The sequence below is a fragment of the Adiantum capillus-veneris genome, chromosome 20 (assembly GCF_014529385.1).
Source record: "Adiantum capillus-veneris isolate H3 chromosome 20, ASM1452938v2, whole genome shotgun sequence".
Classification (NCBI taxonomy): domain Eukaryota; kingdom Viridiplantae; phylum Streptophyta; class Polypodiopsida; order Polypodiales; family Pteridaceae; genus Adiantum; species Adiantum capillus-veneris.
The window spans coordinates 81294414-81315092 of NC_140950.1; the positions used below are offsets into that span (position 1 = coordinate 81294414).

A 20679-nucleotide genomic window follows, 5' to 3' on the forward strand; every position below is an offset into this window, starting at 1 on the left:
CATTATATATCCATCACTGAAGAGTTCAATGAGGTAGTCTTCTGCAATTTATTGAAGGCAGAGAAGTGCGTTGCTGGCCATCGCATGTTGACTCTCCACTGCTCGCAAATCTCTCGCACTACTCGTTGGAAAGGAGGACATGGAATAGCCGGTTGAACGTGTCGATCCTTCGCAGCTCTTGTAGTACACCTCTGTGCGCCTCATATCAGCATCTTCTTGCTTGAGAATTCAAAGAGTCATCTGTTGCCCTTCTAGGCGTGGCCTTTGCACGAGGCATCTCTACAAATAGCATAACAAAAAATGACGTGTCATTTGTCAGCATAAGGGACTTAAGATTTCAAAAAAGGTCAGTACCAAGTGAACAGGTGCATCGAACAGAGTTTGCCTTCCCTTATTCGCTTGGTACAGACCTCAGAAAAAGTGTAATAACAAACATCATTTATATTTTTTGAGGTCAATACCAAGCGAACAGGTGCATCGAACAAAGTTTACCTTCCCTTATTCGCTTGGTAATGACCTCAGAAAAGTCTAATAGAAAACATCATTTATATTTTCTGAGGTCAGTAGCAAGCGAATAGGTGCATCGAACAAAGTTCCTTCCCTTATTCGCTTGGTAGTGAACTCAAAAAAGTGTAATAGCAAGCAAACAAGTGCAACAAAATAACAATGTGAAGGAGACACTTAAGTCCATTCCGACCTAACTGTCATGTCGTGCCCTCTCATCACCTCCCCTAATCTATAGGGGTGGTACCATTGCTTCTCCCTCCCACGTCTACCTCTCATGAAAACGCATGGCGGTACTCCAACGTTGTGATGCAACAGGGGAGAGTCAAATACATTGATAATGAAAAATACAGAGTACGTAGAATAAATTGATGAAGTAAAGAGTATGTATGGATAAAAATTACAAGAAGAGCATAGTTCGTTTCATAACCTCCCGACCACCCCTGAGCTATCTCAATCACACTCTCACTCTCACTCTCACTCTCAATCTCAATCTCAATCTCAGTCACACTCTCACTCTCAATATCAATCATAATCACACTCTCAATCTCAATCTCTTGATGGCAAAAATGATCATAATTGAAATTGCAACACGATCACAATCTCAATATCATGATATCTTGCATAGATCCTGTTTCACACATTGGTTTCTGCATGGTCTACAAAATATCCAAAAGAACATACTCGTGCAACCAAATCAACATGATAACTAAATTCAAAACATCATTTTGTACCATCATAAAAAAGAGTGCAATCACTTTTTGTTTGTTTATTTGAAACAAAAGAGATATTACCTGTGTATATTTGTTTGTAAGCTAACCTACTGTTGCTTGTAGGCTGTCCTGCTGCTGCTACCGACAATTTGTTTCTGTTCATAAATTTGTCAAATGAACTCAAAATATAGACTTCTATGTACTCAAAACGATGGAAAGAGGTCTGGTCTATGAGGCCACGAAGACAGAATTGCGAAAATGTCTTTCTTTGATTGAAAATGCAACTTTTTGGTCGCGATCCATAAAAACTCTACTTCTGGGTCTCCACTACTTTTTCAAATTATTTTAAGCATACCCATGCATTTTAAGCTAAAACACATAAATATAAAATATTGATACTAATAAAATTTAATTTTAACTACGTTTTTATTATATTGTTCATAGACAGACTATCTGTTATTCATTAATCTTTATCAAACATGTGTTTAATGTATTATTTTTTTAAAAAAGAGAATATATTTCTCTCTTAATATCTAAACTCATTCATATAAGCTCTATCTCATAGACTATTCAACAATATTTTTAATCGTGCTAAACGAAAGATACTAAATTCTTTTCGACTTTAAGAACTTCAAAAATTAGTCCTATTACAAACGCACCACCTCACAGACCACTCATCAGCTAAAACCTAGGCCCTGCTTTTCAGGCATGTCCGTCTAGTCGATTTAACCACAATAGTTTTTTCAGAACCTCCCTCAAGGTTTCGCAGAGCAACTACAGGAATCTTGGAAAAGTGGTGATGTCTTTCCAAGGGACACTCCGCAGCACCAGCAGGACCGCATCGGGCCCTCCTCATGAGGCCCCCCTTGGTCCTCCCCCGATGGTACCCTTAGTGTTCTCCACCGAAATAGCCCAGGAGTGGATGCTGTCAATACGGGAGTCAATCCTAGAGGTAAGTCACTGGTAATTCTGCCTGCCTCAACTGCCAAACAAACACCCCCATCATTGCCCCCTTAGTACCAACCCTTGGAAGCTCAGAAATTCTTTCTTTTTTGTTCCCAATTTTCAAGCTCCTAGTTTGAAGATCTTATTTGCTAGATTCTCTGTGCAGGATGCTAACCTCAAGCTAGAACAAATGAGGATCTATAGGCACAAAGTATCAATCCTCAAAGACTCTCTAGATGCAAGAAGGGCTGAAGCCCTACATGGATTTTTTGCTGAGAATGGCTCTCTAGATGTTATCTATAATTGGGTACAGGAGATGAAGGATGAAGTGCTTGAGCTAGCCAGTAAATATGAGGAAGCCTTGAACTTTGCCAACAAGCTTTAGGAAGAGATAGACTAGCTACGAAGAAAAAAGATTAACTTCTAATTGTTTATTGTCAGTTGTATCCCCCGAAAATTAGAAGACCACTTTTTGTAAAGTTTGAAACTTGGCCTTTGGGCCTGTCCCTAGAGTTTTCTAACTCAAAATCTCCTACATGGGTGTTAAGTTGTAATTTTTCTTCTCCCTTATAAAATCAAAATGCATATTTGGTATTAAAAAAAACAGGTGCAACAAACAGGGTTTACCTTCTCTTATTTGCTTAGTACTCACCTCAAAAAAGTGTAATAGCAAACATCATTTAGATTTTCCAAAGTCAGTACCAAGAGAATAGGTGCATCGAAAAAAGTTTTCCTTCCCTTATTCGCTTGGTACTGACCTCAAAACAGTGTAATAGCAAACATCATTAATAAAGATGATCAGTACCAAGCAAATAGGTGCAACAAATAGGGTTTACCTTCCCTTATTTTCTTGGTACTAACTACACTAAATACAAGTGCAAAAAGTGTAGTAGCATACCTCTTCATTGTGTGTAGAGTTCTGCGTCACTAAAGCACTACAGAATAGGAGTAAGAGGAGGATGCGCAAAAAGGAGGAGCACTATAGAGTAAGAGGAGATGTGCAAAAAGGGCTGGGAGCACAAAAGAGATGGTTTTCTTACCGCGTAGCATCGACCTGGGTAGAGTTAAAATGATGGGCAGTAGAGGATGCGAAAAGAGTCAGAAGAGCACTCATCTGGGGCAAGTGTATATATAGTTAAAATGTTTAGCGAGGATACTGCCTCTAAACTTAGAATTCTTACCTCGGCGAGGGTGACAAATTCACTTATGCGCATGATTACACCAGAGATTGTGGTTGTAGATCGTACTGCATGGGAATCTGAGCCCATTTATGATTAGTTGTCATTGTGAGTGCAACCCACGTGCGTTTTTTGAGTGATAGTTTAGAGTCAGATGCCGATTGCCCTTGTAGTTGCCATCTCCATCTCCACTGTAGAACAAACAGATCGCCTTTGCCGTTGCCTTTTCTCTGCTCTTCCCCTTGGCCACCTCTCGTGATCCTGCGTTTAGAGTCAGACGCCGATCACCCTTGCAGTCGCTGTCTCCATCTCCAAGTAGAACAAACAGATCGCCATTTCCTTTGCCTTTTTTGCACTCTTCCCCTTGGACACCTCTTGTGATCGTGCGTTGAACGACCTCCACTGGTTTGAGTCCTTTGCTGCTGTGTCGCCATCGCCATCGCCACTTTCTGGTTCTTGCTCTCAACGGCCTATGACATCACCATCGAACTCGGCGCCATTGGATATTACAGAGACAGGTTCTTTCTCCCTCTCTCTCTCCCCTTCCTGTGTGTTGTTAACTGTGTGCGCACCAAAGCCACTACATTACGGGGTTAGAGCACAATGGAACAACACTCCAAGAGCGAGTGCTTGTTAGGGTAAGATTAGAAGTCTTGCACCGCATGGTTGGAATAATTACTCCTTTGTGACCGTGCTTGAGTTGTTATTGAATGCTATGTTTGGGCATAGAGTGAGTATGCCTATCTATCTACCACTGATAACATTAAGTGCTCCGTTCTAATCCACCTATTCCAATTGGACGTGGGTACACCAGAAATTCAACTTGGGTTAGAACCAAGCGAATAGGGCCCTTTGGAGATTCTTGGGGTCCCTATTCGCCTGGTTCTGGCTCAAGTGACGTCACCTATTATGACATTAGTGAAGGGGATAGAACCAAGCGAATAGAGACCTTGAGGGATACTCAAGGCTCAATATTTTCTTGGTTATGACACCAAATACAGCCCAATTTTGAGTAGTAGTTTTGGATTGCTTTTTCTTTCGGTCATAGAGGATCATAGTCCTGGAGACAGACGTTGTGGGTACAACAGAAATTCAACTTGGGTCAGAACCAAGAAAATAGGACCCTTCGGAGATTCTTGGGACCCCTATTCGCCTGGCTCTGACTCAAGTGATGTCACCTATTATGACATTAGGGCACCGGATAGAACCAAGCAAATAGAGACCTTGAGGAATTCTTGAGGCTCAATATTCGCTTGGTTATGACACCAAACACATACCAATTTTGAATAGTAGTTTTGGATTGCTTTTTGTTTCAATCATGGGGATCATAGTCTTGGAGACAGACATTGTGGGAGAGGATACATGTGAAGAAAAACTATTCACGTTCTTATACAATGCCCGTGCTCATCATCGTGCACCAAAACTATCAGGAATGTTTAATGCAGAGTTTTCTATACAGAGGATTATAGATTGCTCATTTGAGTACCTACAAACCCATTTGCAACAGTATGAGGCAGTTATTTGTGACAATTCCATGACAGCTGATGGCATGACACCAGCTGATGGAATTTGATTTGATAATAGCATCACGTTAGGCATTTATGTTGATTAGAATCATCGAGCACAATATTTTGGATCAAAGCATTGCTAAGCATAATTTGTTAGCATATCATGTTGTTGGTGAACTGTTGAGCTTATCCTTCAAATAGGCCCGATATGCATCTTGTTATTCTTTCTCCCATCGTGAAAGCAGAGCCTCACGTCAGCTTTGTCCAAGGGCACCAATGAGACTAGTACCAGCTGCGCTAGTACTAGTATAGCAGTATAGTTGCACCAATACCAGTGGGCACGGCCAAGCCGATGGGCTTTGTTCACGTGTCAGGACAAGGGCAAGGCCAAGGAGTCACGGACTACGTCCGGTGTCCAGGCTAGGCAGTGTGGACAAGGGATCCATCTAGGGAAAGAGGCTAGGAGCCTGCCTTTATAATAGGAGGTTGGGAGGAGGATCTTTAGGTCTAACTACCCTAGGCTTTATATTGGTATCAAGAGACACTCTTTTTTGGGACATAGGCATGGAGAGCTACACACTTTTTTGCAAGGCAAGCGAAGCCGAACAATTGGCATGGCCGCTTAGAAGGGAGCTTCAAGCCGGATCGGCCCCTATTGAGGGGAGTGAGCAGAGGCAAGGAAGCCAAAAACAAGCACGCTTGGGCTCGGTAGGTGCGCATGGGGGAGCTGAGCAGAAAACGTCATAGAGGTCGATGAAGTAGAGCAACAAAGCACTCGACCTCTCTCTCTCTCCCTCTTGCTCTCCATCAGCACCCTACCGCCATAGCCAGTCGTTGGTTTTTTTTGGACTTTCGAGATTGGGCCGCCCAAAGCCTTAGGGTATACCAAGAAAAGCCTTAGGGAAAGTGCCCACAGGAGTTAGGACAGTGGCTGCAGCCTTCAAGAGTACTCAGCCATCATCGCAAGCATACTCGACCACCATCGGCAAAGGGTGATTTTTACCCAAAAAAAGTACACTGCTGACTGCATCCTTTAATAAATTTTGTAAGTCTCTAGAAACCTTTGCTTCTTGAGAAATAGCCATTGGTGGAAGAGGTGAGAGAGAAGCATACGGCGTTCAGGAATGTTTAACAAATTCAATATTGGAAAGAAAGTGACACAATGAGTAATACAAGAAAACTTTATCTATTTCAATATCAGAAACGAGCTGCATACGCTCGGTTGTACATATCAATGGTGAGGAAGGCACATTCTTCTCTCCTAGCAACAACAAATGTGCACCATGGGATTCAAACATCAAGTTGTTATTCTTATACCCACGCTTTAGTGATGGTCCTAGGCTATGCAACCATTCCCTACCAAGTACCACATTTGCCCTCTCCATATTCATAACCTGAGAATCCAAGGATGTGGACCTTGTATTTCCAACGGTACAGCTCGGACTTGAGTATCCCATGTTTCGGCATCATAACCATTCATCATTGCTACCTTGTAGTGGTGGGAACTCAGAGTTTGGGGAAATTTGAGTTTTTTCACTAATGCATATAATTAATAAAGTTGTGAGTGGCACCGTCATCTACCAAGATGCACACCTTGTGTCCTTGAAGAGGTCTATGCATATACACGAACTCATGTGGACCGAAGGTCTGTTGCCACATGAAAGCTGTGATACATCATTCATGCACCACCTAGGTGTGTGTTACTTCCACCGTAAATAATCGTGAGGAAGACTCAAGAGGCAACAATTGCATCGTGTGCACTGCTTTCTCCTTGCTGTGAGGAGCAGATTTCCCCTTGGGACAATCCTTTTTGCCATGGCCACTTCCCAAGCATTCAAAGAATAAATTCTCTTTTTGAGCCTTATTAAAGTCCTCAGGAGATTTTTAGCTGCTTCAAAATTGGCTACTATAAATTTCCTTTTATTTTGCCCATATTGTGTGTGTGTATTATCATGTGTATTAGCAAGCACGTGATTATTATGTGATTTTTTTTCATCTGGATCATCATGAATGTGTGCTTTCACTATGGCCTCCTCAAGTGTTTTAGGGTCCTGAGCCTTGACATGCTTCTTAAGCTCTCGCGTCAGATCGCGGATAAACCCACATACTACTGAAAGGTGTCTAGTTCTTCCAATTTGAGGATAACATCCCGATAGTGAGAGATATATTCTACTGAAAGGTGTCTAGTTCTTCCAATTTGAGGATAACATCCCGATAGTGAGAGATATATTCAAGTAATGATGGGTGTTGGCGCATGGAACACGTGTCTCAAGCCGTCCAATTACGATCTGCCTCATTTGTAGGCAGAAATTCTTTTCGAAACATAGCCTCAAAGGCTGCCCAACTCTGTGGTATATTGTTTTTCTCCTTGATAGACATCCACCATTTGTAGGCCTTGCCTTCCAGAGTCAGTTTGTCTACAGTGCTCTGACTGCCAATGTATTTTTTTTGGGCCCCGACCTTGAAATATTACTCAAGTTTTTTTGTGAGAAAATGAATCTTAATTTATGAATTCAGGGAGCAAAATATTTTAGAATCAAAATCTATCATTTTTTCAAAAATTAATAATCTAGACCTTAATTGTTAATTTCTTACAATATCACATGTAAGGATAAAAGCATTAGGAGAAAGTTGGACTCACTTTTGGGCCTTTCAATTCTAAAGAGAGAGTGGCGTTCGACCAATGAGGAAGAGGCTAACGTTACGTTGAAAATCGTCATTTTGGAGTCAAGCTCTTTTTAAAAATAGGGAGGAAATATTATTTTTGTTCATTAAATTGCACAGTTTCATGCCTTCAATGCATAAATACTGTAAGTCATACTAACTTTTTACAGAAGAATTTTAGAACTTTCATTGAAGACTCTATCTAGTATCTTTGTTCCGGCCCAAATATGACTTTGAGTATCTCTACTTCCCTCTTAACACTAGAATGGTAACAGGACACTTTTATGTCCATGGACACTTTTGTGTCCTGTTAAGTGACCATTTTGCTTGAATTATTTGAAGAGTATGAAAATGAATTTCTAGGTGCTATATATCCACAAAGTTGCCTTATGAGCTGAAAAAAACTTAGCATTTTTTTTTGAGTATCGATCTCACCATTAACCTTACTCTTGCTCAACATTTTTTAACCTAAACTGTGTGAAAAAAAGGGTCTTGTTTTTTGTTTTTTTTCAATTTTTGGCAACTATACCACTCTAAACTTCATGTTTGTGAGGTTTAGATGGCTAGAGGTTAGGCCTTCATAGTTCTCAACATGTTTTGATGCTTGTAGGGAGAGCTAAGTGTTAGAATTGAAAGTTATGACCACTTTACAAGAATTGCATAATCCTGTTTTTTGGCCAAAATTAGCACTTTTATGATTTTTTTGGTGGCTTTCTTGATATCGAAATTCAATTTTGATTGTGTAAGTGTAATGTATAATATAAAGCTAATCTTCCTTGAGTTTTGGGGGACCTAATATGCTATATATCATAGTACATCATGATGGTTGAGTTTTTTGATTGTTGAAGAATACGATACATTTTAGAGTAACAAGTATAACTTTCTCAATATTGCTAGTTTCTTAGGCCAATTGTGTGTATTTTTTAGGTACTGACCATATCTAATCATAGACTACAAACTTGGCTAGATATTGAGGAGTTTCTATGGGTTTCTAGAGGTCATAATGCTAAACCCAATTTTTTTATGTTTGCTGTATTTAGCACTTTATCATTGCCCCCAAGGTTCCAATTGTAAGAGATCCATTATCCTTTTGACATGCTCCATGGCTCCTTTTGAATCCAGAGGCCCAAAGGGAACTAAGAAAACATGTATATAGTATCTGTATTGAGCGCTTTGATGATAGGTCCGCAGAATGGCAAAAATTTAACTTTTTTGTACCTATTTTTTTAGCCCAAAAAAAAATAATGAGGTAAAAGAAACCATATGTTTTGGTCACCCGCCCATTGAAGTTAACGCTGCATTTTATCTCATGTCCTACAAAAAACTCCACTCTTATTTATATGCAATTAGCCGTAAGAAATTGTTGTTTTGGGCAAAATGCACTAGTCCATCAAGTTTGGAGGCTTGTAGTGACCAAGGGATGAGAAAAATTACAAGTTTCACATTTTTTCCATATGTAGTAGTTATTGAACTATAATCTCATGAAAGGATTTTTCAAAATGAGTGGATCTACTATGGTTTTGGAAATTTTTCCCAAAACACTGAAAGGACACTTTTATGTCCTGTTAGGTTACCATTCTAGTGTTAAAACTTCTTTCCTTTTTCATATTTGCGCTAACCTTTCTGTGTATTCTAGTGCACACCATGACTACTTCTCAAAGCCCTAGCACTACCATTGACTCTGTTAGCATTTTTAAGAGTTATACTACAGATGATCAAGCATGGATACTATCTCGAATAACTATTGGAAGTTGGGTTGTACTGCAAACTAGGAGGAGGAAGAGGAGGCAATACAATGATTTCGTGGAGGCTTTAAAGGGACAAGTTAAAGAGTTTAAAGTGTGTGCACAAAGCAAGTGGGTGAAAGAGGTCCTCATACAACATGCTTTCCAACATGTAGAATTAAGGTTGCAAACATCTCCTCCAAGTTTTCCAAGGCATCGACCCAACTGTAAGTTATTTTGAGCATCTCGCTTAGTGCATGATTATATTCAAAGATTAAGTGGTGGATATCATCTTTGGTATGTTTCAGATATTTATCCATCGAATAGGACAGATTGGCAACCAGTTGAGAGCATAGGTGGGATTTTTGATGATTTCCATCCATTTATTGGTGAGCAAATGTACCAAGGAAGACAACACAAGGACCTTCCAAATAATGGAATTTTCTTTTATGATATGTCATATGTGAAACCGAGAACTTCCATTGGTTGGGGTCGTGTAGCTCCTTTGTCACTTCCATCCTTTGACATCAAGGATTGGTCCTTGCCAGCTTCGCAAACTAGTGAAAGCTTTAGGAATAAGTTGTTTCAGGATATACAAAAGTCCCTCAAGTATTCAATTGCCACAAAAATAGTTCCGCTCGCACTGTTTATGCCTCTTGAAGTGTTTGTAGAATTTTTCTTCGATGAGCAAATAAGCACTACCGCAACAATGTTCATTTGCAAGTCTCAGAGCTGTTTGGACTTTTTAGATGATAATTGGGATAGAAAACAATCATAGAGCAAAATCTGTATTTTGCAAAAAAAGTCCATAATTTGCAAGTTCATTATAAGATCTCAAAAATTTCTTAGTGTCGTTTTACTATATTAGATATCATCTTCTTAGTGGGCAGCTTATTCCACTCGACGAAGATACAGAGAATAGCCTTGAGAAAAAACCTTTATCAATGGAGCTCTACTTTTGAGATAGCCTACTTACTGTGATGGAGACAATGTCAAGCACAACTCTTGCACAGCTCAAGGTAGATCTTACATGTGAAGAACTTCCACTTTTGCCGGAATTGTATGCATTCAATATCAACAATAGAAAGGTGCTCACTAAATGGATGAATTTTGATTGTCTTTAATACATTGAGACAGAATCTAACTTTTTCTTCTTTTTAGATTCCAAGACGCAAGGAGAAAAAAACATTGTGCAAGGAGTCACTCACAAATACACTTCACTTAATTGCTTCCACCGGAAGCTAGGTCACCTACCTTGTGCACGCAAATAGCTTTGATGCCATGCAAACCATGATGCACTCTTCAAAATGACTAATGCAGAGACATTTTGTGGCGGTCAAAAAATGTTTCAATAATGTACATTTTCATTGTCTCAAAACTTTACATATTGTGTTGTTTTTGTCAAGATTTATACAAGTAAATTGCTCCCTTTCCCTGCTACTGTCCTCTCCCCGGGTTTGTGCCACTAGTCCCCAGTCATCTCCCCTGGTTGCTTCCACTGGTCCCTTGCCCTTTGCTCCGTTGCTTCCCTGCCCTCTGCTCCGGTTGCTGCTACTTCTGCCTCTGGGGACGCTGGTCTCGGGCATCCTTTCGCGTCGCTCAAAACCATGGGCCTCTTCCATGGCTTCCCATGCATCTTGCACCTGTGAAGCTTCCCTCTGTTCTTGCTCTTGCCGTCGATGTGTAGCCCATTCCTCTACTTCTGCGGCGTCCGCATAATATTGATTTATTGCCTCTTGCATATTTCGAACGTCTTCTTGAGTCTGATTGTAGTGCTGCATCATTTCGTTAATGCGAGCCTATTCAAACTCCTCAGCTCTCGCCCATTCCTCTCTTGTGCGTATGTTTACCAAGATTATAATATGTTGGATGGCCATTATAGAAAAATATTGCACATCGTTGGGGGTGTAGTTATGTAATTGAAGTTCCTGTAGAAGCATGATAATAGGAAAGTAAGTAAAGATGTTGCTTCATACAAACGTTGCAGCAAACAATGAAACAACACGATTACTTATGTTAGATATATTTAAAATTTTACTGAGAAGCAACAGGGCATTCAAACAAGTTCGCCAACCACAGCTATAGTCATCAATCTGCATGGGTGCGGTTACCCGTTCATGCCGGATTGTATTTTCTAGATCATGTTCTAACAAAACATTCTCTATGCAACATATAAGTTTTTTCACGGCACTACATACATAACCACTTGGGTCAGCAACACATTACAAAGAGACACTACTTCCAAATGTACCCAGATGGGCCTTACGTTTTTACACGACCATGAAACGCCCTGATTTGCCCGGAGTTTGTGTAGTAACCAATCTTAGCTTCCATGTCAAATACCATCAGACTCCAATGATCACTACAAAGACACCATCAAAGATGAGGAGAAAGATTCTAAATGCAACATGGTTTTTGCAAGGCAAGAAAAAACTCACGATTGATTGTATGCAGTGACCAAAAAGCATGCTAGATCAATGTTGACTCTACTAAACTAGTTCATAAGACTCAAAAAGGAAACTGAGTTGTTCTGCAACATAGGCGATATCAATGGATCTATTATGTATACTTTGTTTTGAACCTCAGGGGACAGAAGTGAGACAACGTGCCTAATATGAATCAATAGCAGAGATTAGACTTAAGGTATTTCAGCGGGCTGTCACTGCAACAAACCTATGAGTCAATACCGAGCGAGTGGGGTAGCTATCGAATTTCATAAGCCACCGAATCGCTTGGTATTGACCCATGTCTTAATGGTAGTGAGCCATTTAATGAATCAAGCGTGACTTATAAAGAAAAACTTTGTGGTAATTCTCATGCTCTTTAAAAGTCGCGGTTGGTTCATTAAATGGGTCTCTACTGAGACATGGGTCAATACCGAGCGAGACAGTGGCTTATGGAATTGGATAGTGGCATAACTGGGCCTTGGGAATGCCGCCCGACAAGACCCAGATAGGTCATAGTGTGGAAGCCCTTAACGAGTTAACAGGAGGCGGGGCGGACTGCTCAGGGCTTATCGAGTGGGTGACGAAAAAGGTTAGATATGACCCAGGGGCCGAAATACCACTAGGAGCAAAGAAGGTGCCTATTCAAGGGTCTCTCTACAAGGATTATATCCTCTACGTGGATGCAAATGGGATAGATCCTATCCCATTTAACCAATTTGGGGATGCGCTAGACAACGTCATAAGGTCGCAAGGGTAACGCGATGTTATTATTAGGAGGAGATCTATAGGGAGAGTAGTGCAAGGGCTAAGGATGGGTCATGGGGAACCCATAAGGAAGAACAAAATAATAGGTTCAATGCGGTACCTGATGAAGACTGATCCTTGGCCGGGATTTAAGGAGGACAAGGAAGGATGGGAGCGGGGAGGTTGCGAGACAGTGGACCACGTTGAAAGCGTGGGCAATGTCGATAGTGCTGATACTTTATCCAGCGGGGAACACGTGGACGGAGAGGAAGAGGAGACCAAAGTGGAAGGTATCCTACCCCCTAACCTAGGACCAGTCCTGGAGGAAGGACAGGCCGTGGAAGCCAGGGAAGGAGAGCCTCTGCCAAATCTAACCCCCCCGGAAGTTGAGAAGACCCTAGAATTCTTGGGGCAGTATCCAGAGCTTAAAGAGGCCTATGGAAGAAAGGAGGTATGGACGGAGGACCAGATGGTTCAGTGGGCTGTATCTAGCATTAAGGTAAGGGAAGGTCTAAAGGAACAGGTGGGGGGGCTCTATCTGCAGGCAGAGAAAGCCCCCCCACAGACGGGTTACGGGCTGCCACCCTTATTACCGAGTACTACCTTGGCCGGCTTGCCTTACACTCTATCGGGCCAGTTGGGCTGTGGGTTATCGAGGTTGGCTGCCACCCCCTCTCGATACAAAGAGCTCGTTAATCTTCTCAATGAGGAGAGCAAGGCTATTACCAGCATGTGTTACCTATTGTTCCGCCTATTTAGCCCCGAGAATGGCCCCTATTTTGACCGTAAATGCCCCGTGCAACACCTCTTTGCCTCGTCATATGCTGAGCTCCTCAGCTACTCGCAACTAGTCCCGAAGAACGGCTTTGGTGCAGCCACCCTGGCCAACCTAAGACGCAACATTATTGTTGTCTACCCTGCTTCATGTCATACACAATTTTTTGTTGCTTGCCACCTACCTTATGATTTGGTCGCAACTCAAGGGAACCTGTCTCCCAATCTTGCCTAGCTTTCATAGCCATAAGCCAAGGTCTTCCAAGGATTAGCGGATAGCCCTCCCCCTTAGTTGGGATCACATAGGCATCGATTGAGATTTCCACACCAAAAGTTGAAACCTTCACTCCATTAACCTTTCCCACACAATCCACCCTTACATTATTTGCCATCTTAGCTTGTAAGGAAGTTTGCTCGTTTACTTCCAAACCCAACCTGTGCATTACTTTCTCTGTCATAACACAAATCTCGGCTCCACCATCTACGTACACATTGGAAACTCGCTGACTCTTAATCTCTGCATCAATGACTGGCACAATATCCTTCATGCCTCTTGCACTAATAGACCCAACTGACTTTGCCTTAGCCCTCCTGGTGCTGACCATCTTAGACCAGGTTCTACGCATCTTTGGAGAAAGGTGGAGGAGTTGTTGCCATGAAATCTTTGGTCCTTGGTTACTCACATCTGCTACCAGGTCGTAAGGTATGGATCCTACCCCAAGTGGAAATTCTTCTACTCCTGTGTGCCTCCTTGAACTACTCTTCCTTTTCTTGTCTCCTATCACTTGGGGGGAACCCTCATTCCCTTTATCCGGCTCTGAATCTTCCATTCCATCAGTTCTTTGTCTCCTAACTCTCTTTATTGGCATGGCAACAGCTTCCTCCATTTTTTCTTTCCCTTTATCCTTACCATTGTCAAGACATATGACAGAGATAGCCCTGTCCTCCCCTCCTGATGGTAGTGGAGGGATCTCTGCTGGTGCTTGTGGTGGCGGAGGAGGGGGTCTCAATATTTGGATTGGTGGAGCCACGTGTGCATTTTTTCCATTTAGTGGCCTAGCTCGCGGAGGAGTGACTTGCTGGCAAGGAGGCCGTCTTTGATTACCATTTCCTTGATAGCGTCGTGGATGGGGGCAATAATACATGCCGTGACCTACCTCTCCACAATTGTAGCAAATGTACTCACGTGCTTGCCTTTGTCCTTCTTGTCTATTTCGTTCATTTCCTGGCTGGGGAGCCCTTACACCTTGAACCAGATTGATGGACAGGCTCTCTAGTTGATTGGTGATTTGTTGAAGTAATTCTTGTTGAGAGGACTCTTGGTCTGTTGCTCGTGTCCCTGCTACTACCCTTGTTGTAGGTTGAGCTAGCGGTGGAGGCTCCATTCCCCCTTGTAGTTGAGATTGGAATTTTAACTTCCTATCCTTCTCCCTTGCATAAGTCATAGCTTTATTAAAGGTATCTGGGAATTTACCTTTAACCTTTTCTCGAAGGATGGGGTAAAGCCCTGCTAGGAAACAGTCCTTCTTTAGGCATTCTGGTGCCCTTTCTCCTTCACCTAGTGATGGATACCATTTCTTCCACAGGTTGGAAAACTTTCCTTCATAGCTTCTATAGTCATTGGGTGATGTTTGGCGTAGCTCTAAGAGTTGTCTCCATATCTCCTCTGGAGGCTCATGGCGGTGAAATTCTTCGATGAAGGCCATCTTTAAGGACTCCCAGTCTCTTCTTTCTTCAGGTGCCAAAGTTTGATACCATAATTTTGCACCTTCCCTCAAGACCAAAGGAAAGGCCCTTAACTTAGTAGCTTCGTCATCCCTTCCCGATACCAGAAAGGCCATTTCCAAATTATCCAAAAAGTCTAGAGCAACCTCTCCAGGCTTACCATAAAAATTAGGGAAGGCCATAAGTGAGAGAGTAAACAGCTCTAATTTATTTTAAAATAGAGTATGGTAATTACAATTTGGAGCTTTAGCACAACTTAGCTCAAAATAGGATGAAGATCGACACATCAAAGGAATGGTAATAGTCTAGTAAGGGTAGAATGACAGGATGAGGAGAGCGCAAGATTTCCCCAAGTCTCTCGGCTCCAAACAACAGGGCTATTCTTTGCTGATAAAAGATTTTTCTATCAATACAAATATTCAGACGGATATGACGCACAAAATGGAAAGGAAACATGCGGGGATCATCATTCTCATTATTGGCATCCATACTTACACACAAGAGCCTAGCTTAGCTGCACCACCTTGGGACCAATGAGCCTGATCAGCCATAGAAGGTCAGCACCTCGGATCACTTCGACTCTTCCTGATGCATATGTGAAGACGTAAGGCGTGATGGCAACACTTTGTACAATGCTGAGCCTTTTAGCAAGCAACAATTGGATGCTATTACCATAATCAGCATGATGAATGAAAGTGACACCATTAATGTGCAGCACATCATCAACTAAGATAGTTTCCTTAGATTGAGATAACTTCTTGAAAATTAGCAGCAAAGGTAGGGCAGGGAGGCTTTTCACCCGGTCTCCAAAGCACTTTGGACAATATCCAAAGTGATCTTCACGCGGACAGGAGCTTGGCTTGGGATTGGTGGTGTCTGGATTCACAAAGTGCACTAGGAGCACTCGCAGATGGGCGGCAATCTTGTAGGCAAGCCTTCGCCTCTTTGCTTCAGGAGGATTTAGGGGTGAGAGTCATGGTTGCAAGTTGGAGGTTGAAGTTGGTTGCTCACTATCATTTTTCTTGCCTGTAGTGGTCATGTAATCCCTTATTAATGAGATTAAGCCAAATGTTACCTTACGCTTGAGCACGCGCTACGGCCTTGGGCCACTTAGGTGTAGAGGTGATCTTCCTCCTCTTAGTCGGCTCCTCAGGAAAGAGAGGTCTGGTGATGCTTTCTCTTCCCTTAATGTGTGTCACAGTACCTTCGTGTATGTTGATGTAGAATATTTCAAGCTCGTGTGCGTTGGAGGTTTCGATGAAAGCTTTTAAGGCCTCTAAAGCCTCCTCCTCTTCTGTTCTCCAATTTGCAAACTCCTCATGCCATTCGTCCATGTTGTAGATTGCACATCTTCATTGCTTGTGTACTGAAGGTCTGTGTAGCCCTCCTTAGTGGGGGCACCAAAATGATAGCAGGAAAAAAAGCAGTGCAATCGGGTGGCCTCTGTACTCGTGCACACTCCACAAACCACGCCTCATGCAAACAAGCAAAGAACAAAACAAAGGGGGAACCACCCTAAATTAAGAGGTTTAGGGTCCTCACACATAGTGCACATAGGCAAGTGAGACTTCTGGCATTATGATGGTATCAAAACATATGGAAAAACACATAGAAACGGAGCTTAGGGACCTTATGTAGCATATATATATACAAGACATCAGCTTAACAATACAACGGCATCTGATCATACATAACAAGTATATAGAGAAGCAAGCCGAGGATGGCATAATCCATTGTCAAAAACAATCAACCCAGCAAGTAGGTATGATCCTACTAGCAACACAGCAATACCTTAGAGAATGATGGCGAGGATGGTGGCCATGGAGCATGAGAGAAGACTCCTTATTTAGGTTTTAGGGCTAGTAATGTAGCATACTAGAGGGAGAGAGAGAGAGGGAGAGAGAGTAGAGCTCCATCCATAGCTCCTCGTTTTGAGTGAGAGAAGCCCTCCTTATATAGGTTTCTGAGAGTGTTTAGGATTAGGGATAAATATGCTTAAATATGCTGATTGGGGTTACTTTTTGCTTAGGGTGGTCAACAGATTGAGGTCACCTGATATGTCACCATCAAGATATTCTCTAGAGTGATGTGAGAGGGGAGGGTGAATACTGATTTTTTCTGATTGTGACACATGGGGATAAGGCCTTGACCAGCATTTAAGAGCAGGTAAGGTGGCTGTTGAAACTAGAGGCTTTGCACATGTCAGGGGGGGACCTGCTAGGTCCTCCTGAATATCAAATTCTCAAAAAATCCTCAACCATGGCTTCTTTTGACATGTGTTCTTTGAAAAAATCAGCATGTCTCTTTTCAACCCAAAAGTCTTTATCCCTGTTGACTCACCTTTACCATAAGATTTTCCCTTTTTCTCCTCTTGTAACTGCATTGTTGATGCCCAATCACTGCTTCTAGTAACAGTGAATTGTTACCTACCAAATACTTATGGTGCAGTAAATAATATTTACCATGGGTAAAAAAAGTTACTGTAGGTAAAAAGTGATTTGTATTTACCATGTAGGTGAAAAAATATTTACTGTGGTAAAAAATATTTACTGTCGGTAAAAAAGTGAAAACGGAGTATGCTGTGTTGCGAGTCCACACGAACATCCTCGCGTAAATTTCACTAGAAATTCACACCTAAAATGGGCTATTCTGTAAGATATAGGTTGTAGGCATGCATAAGAGCTCATTCCCACGTATCTTCTGTCCATGGCACTTTTTACTCTTTGGTGCTTGTGAAGTAGATTTTTCTTCTCTTTCGAGATCCCTTGGACTAGAGTATCCTCATCTCCCCAACAACTGACTGTGTCTTTATTGAATCTTCAGAAGGGGTCCTAAAAACCGTGCATCATATAGCATCCCAAATCTCTTTGATATACATACAAACATACATGGGTGCACACACAAACACGCAAACAATATGAATAAAACTTAATCAATGAAGGTGATAGTATAACGACAAAAAAGTTTTGAATTTCCATTAAACAGAATGCTTTACAATGTGGCATTAGAGCCAGTTACATTAATCTATCCGATCAACTTAAAGACAGTGCACTGCCAACCCTCCATTCCTCTTGCACTTTCATGGTTGCCTCCACCTGCCTACCAATCTAAAACAACAAAAATTCTATGAATAAGACTAAGAATTGGAACATGTGACAACATAAAAAATGATCTGGCCTTTTTTCGATTGAGATGAAAGTAAGCATCTTTGATATCGTAGTAGCGCAAGATAATCAAGTGTTCTCGTATGTTAGTGAGAGTTTAGTGTTCACTAACTTGCACAATCTCAGAAACACCATTTGCTAAAGTAACGGGCATGTCAAATGTCACAAAATAAGCAACATTGGATTGTAAGGGTTTCCACTTTCTTCTCTTACACATCCAACGCTCATAGTGGAAACGTAGGTACAAAGTAGTGCGCACTTTCAAATATTGTATCCCTATACCCGAAGCCCCCACCTTACACTTGTATTTATCTCCTTGGTGCACTCCCTCAACCATTCCCCAATTATTTTTAGATACTAGTTTTAGTGCTTTATACATAACATTATTGCTACAAAACATAGTAGGTGTGACATTGCATGGAAATGTCTTGATCAAGTGTACAAAAATATTCAAGGGGAGACACCAATTGAGCCCTACTGATCTGGAAGCAATATTCTCCTTCACTAAAAAGAGTGACCATGCATTGGGTTGTGGTCATTCCAGACTCAGTAATAAAGGTTTATCAACATCAATGATCTCACCATATCCATACTTCGAGGCCGGCACTACATATGTTAGTGAGTAAAAGAAAGTTTTGCATTGTTGTAGAATTGAAGCTGGCGAGTTGGGAAGCATCATAACACCAATGGTGGCATGAAGAGCGTTGAAGGTTCCTGTGAGTCTCTTGATTGGTTGTTCCTCAACAAAGTCACATGGGAATATATCTATGAGACAACACCAAAAACTATCAAGTCAAAACAAAATAACAAGCATTTAGAATCCGCAACCAACAATGTTTTACGACTTACAATTTGTTGGGAAATCTCTTGAGCCTCCATTCCTCAAGTGCATGGAGCGCCAAGAGTACACATGTTGAACAATGGTCATTATGACATTGACTATATGGGTCTTGAAACCAAGAAGTATACCCTTCAATGTTTGTCAAGGTTTCCACGGTTTTGAACTCGATGAGGCCCGATAGTTGCAGGTTGCATGAAGACCCAAGATCCTTTAGAGAATAGTTGGGGCAAGCATTTCCCATCAGAATCCCAAGTGTTACGCAAGCAAACTGCCTCTATCTCATCCTTTGGCTTCTTGGAAGTGGAGGGGGCTGAGATGGTAGCACCAGAAGAAGAAGAGTTGTGGTGTTAGAGAGAGAGAGAGAGAGGCTTGTTGCTTCATGAATGAAGTGAGGAGGAGAAGTGGTTCAATAGGGAACAAGAGGAGAAGCAGTAGTTCAAATGGATGGTGTGGATGAAAGTGGGAGACAAGTGGTGCAAATATGGAAAGCTTGGAGGGAGGGGGAGAAGTGGTTCAATGAGGAGCAAGGGGAGAAGAAGTAGTTCAAAGGGATGGTGTCGATGAAAGAGGGAGACAAGTGGTGCAGCTATGGAAATCTTCCTTATGTATTGCAGCTATGAAAATCTTGGAGGTAGAAGGGGGGAGAGAAGACAGAAGAGGTAGAATAGAGGGTCCGCGACTGAGAAATGCATATTTTGGTCAAAGAAAATAGTTCTTTTACCATGTATTTGGTTAGGAGAGCTTTTGGAGAGTAAAAAGTAAGATTTAGAGATTTTCAAAAAAAATCAAAATTTTAGGATTAGTTTATGGACTCCCATGAAAATGGAAGGAAATACCCTTGCCCCTCCCTTTCCCCCCTTCTCTCTCTTTCTAGCAGAAAAATCTATAATGAGGGGAACAAATAGGTATGTTATTATGAGACAGATCGAACGCGCACCCACGTGGTCAGACACCACATTTGTACTCTATTCGTTTTTTGAGCTAGTGTAGTGATACTCTGTGTAAATTTTGATTCGAGAGTAGCAGGTCAATTCCCTGAGTTGTAATGTTGTCATGACATCTGTAAAAGTCCATGTGAACTAGCCACTTGCCATTTAGAAAGCCCTAGGTATAATCATCAATAACTTTAATGTGAAAAAAGGCTTATCTTTACAGAAGAAGGGAGCTCTAAAAACGTACGCTCAAGCTACTAAGCTGCTCCAATTTGTAATCAACTTTTCTAACCATTGGGTAATCAATTTTCAATTCTGAAACTTTCATTGTGCTCCTATTTCTTTGCTCTTTCCATTAAGTGTGAGCATTGTCAGTTTTGTTCAGGTTCGTGACTACACGTTGATGGAGTAAAAGACGTCGTGCACACACTCACACACCCAGACAATTCAACACCACACAAGAAATTTACTTGAATTCCAACCCACACCCACCACCACTCAAGATCTCAATTAAAATCCTACCCACAAGCTCAATTCAAACTCCAAACGCCTTGACCTACAAGCCCTTGCCTGCCCGCAGACACTACAAGGTCAGTGGAGTTGATCAACACTTGAAATCACACTTGATGGTGACCAGAATATACAAGGAAAACCATCAAAAACTCAAAAAAACCATCCACAAAAGACCTCTCTCAAACCATTGCAAAAGCTCCACCAAAATTTACTCTCTTGGACTCTTTGGAGTAGCGCCAACCCTAAAGGCACCGATACAGGGGTCACATAGTCTTGCAGAAAGCCGCACCTTCTTCCCTTAAT

At 41.7% G+C, this 20679-nt stretch overlaps 1 pseudogene; it reads left to right on the plus strand.

Annotated features, from left to right (window-relative positions):
• Positions 1-12161: 12161 nt before the first annotated feature.
• On the plus strand, positions 12162-20275 carry LOC147432816 (uncharacterized; annotated as a pseudogene).
• The last annotated feature ends 404 nt before the right edge of the window (positions 20276-20679 follow it).